Source organism: Charadrius vociferus, unplaced genomic scaffold (genome assembly GCF_000708025.1).
Source record: "Charadrius vociferus isolate BGI_N301 unplaced genomic scaffold, ASM70802v2 scaffold477, whole genome shotgun sequence".
Lineage (NCBI taxonomy): Eukaryota > Metazoa > Chordata > Aves > Charadriiformes > Charadriidae > Charadrius > Charadrius vociferus.
This window is the reverse complement of record NW_009649449.1, coordinates 1,225,091-1,227,253: the sequence shown is the minus strand read 5'-3', so window position 1 is coordinate 1,227,253 and position 2,163 is coordinate 1,225,091.

The following is a 2,163-nucleotide window of genomic DNA, read 5'->3' as shown; positions in this document are numbered from 1 at the left end:
ATACAACTCAGGATAGGTCAAGTATTTATTCGTCTGATCTAAAAAATGAGTCCGAGTGCCCATTTTTTACCGATTTCAACAGGAGGGATATGATGACAGCTAAAATTCCAGAGGTTCTGCAATGACTGAGGAGTCCTCAAGATGCACAGGACCTAGTCTTTTCTACTTGTTAAAGCCATGCTTTATGTAAAAGATTATCATATGGCATTCTACAGTCCTAATCCGAGACCCTGAAGTAGCAATGTAGATTAGAGTTTTTGACCACTTTCTAAAGTAGCGTCACTAGTAACCAGTGAGACATCCCAGAGAGAAACGATACTTGAGCAATGAAGGAGAAAAAGACCCTAAATATCTGTAGAATAGTAGGTTTTTTCAGTGAAAGGCACACAAAGCCACACATCATGCACTGGATATGCACAAGAGAGTTCAGCTTTAGAAAATCTTCATACCCTTTTCCCTCAAGCATCTCTGCTCCCTTTTCTTCCCAGCTCTCATTCTGCCTGACAGCTCCTTAATCACAGAATCTCTGTCACATGCATAAAGTATTATTTAACCTCCAGCACAGAGGAAAACACACTTACAACCTACCGGGTTTTCCCCTTTAATCTCTCTCTTTTCCCCCTTACTGCTTCCCCTCTCTTTTTAGTAGCTCTAAGCAAGAACGGTGCTAACAACCTTCAGAAAGATTTATTCAGGTCCAGACAGGAACCAACTCTCTGCACTCTGTCAAGACAGGAGTCTAAAGAAACAACATAAATGACCTCTTCTTTCTACCCAGGTGGCAGAACACACTATCCCATCAGATCACAAAAGCAGCGCGGCCTCTCCTGCAAAGACGTCAGTATGTGTCATTTTAGAATTACAGAACCAATTTAATTGTGGCTGAAGCTCAACTAAGTCACTACCCAATCCTGCAGATGGCACATTGCTTATGATCCCTAAGTGGTATCTATCTAATAGTACTTGTCTTTCAGAGGTGATTTGTGGCTTTGCTCTACAGCAACCTGACACAGTTGAATTTAATGTTCCTTCTGTCTGAGCCGAACTCAAGCTGTTGACTTTAAGCTGTGAGCACTACCAGGTCTAGGATCTTACTATGTCAAACACCTCATTATCTGTGATCCATCTCACCAGTATTTAAGCCACAGTGTTTTTTCTGACAAATTCTCTATTTAAACCTCTAAGGACAGAGGAAAGGATGTCCTCTATAGAAGGAGATGAGCTGTGAATCTTTGCATACATAGCAGTGTTACCATTGCTAGCCTACTATTTACTAGAGTAGGTACGTATCTGAGCTCTGCTGGTTTTGGTGTCTGCAAAACCATTAGAAAGCCTTTCCTGAACACTTCTCAGTTATCTAGGTCTTGGCTCCTCCTTTTGACACTGGCACTCAAAGTGAAAAGATTTCATTTAATTCCCTGCACCACTCCAATCCTCTGACATCTACATCTAGACTTCACTACATTTCGAGAGGAAAAAAAAAATAAAAAAATCAAGTAAAAACAACCACGTAGCCACACTAGCCAGGGTAAGTCTTAATGTCCCATTTCGTTTCAGAAGACTTTGACCCCAAGGTCAAGGCCAGACTAAAACAAAAGACTCTACTGTACACCCATATGGTACGAGCAGCTAAGCATGCTACAGAACCAGCATGCAGCACAGCTCCTTTTAGAGGGAGACTGTGAAGTCTGGTGCTGCTGGAGAGGCAAGTCAAAAGCTTAAGATTCTGTCTAGTTTAATTATCATCTTTCTCCAGGCTGAAAGAAGCTTATGAGAATACAACAGTGAGGCAGAATCCGCCTCTTATGCTTCCACCTACAGAAATTCATCCATTCCTGACCTGCCCCTATCTTCCTCCTCACACACCCCAGAGATTTAGCAGAATGTAGCCATTAAAAAATAAACCATAAAATAGAATGCAGGCTGCGCTCTGAACTGTTCTACCTGCAGGACAAAACTCCATGCCTAGCTGCCACCAGGCACCAGGCACACACTTCAGGCATTCACTGCAGTCATCCATCAGGGGACACACAGCTGATGTCTGTCTGCTGCAGGCACTTGAGATACATGACAAAAGACGGAAGGAAAATGCTTGGCTACCACCGTCCATTCCAATCACATTCAATGCAATTTACACTGTGCCCTCTGATTAGGGGGTCAGAA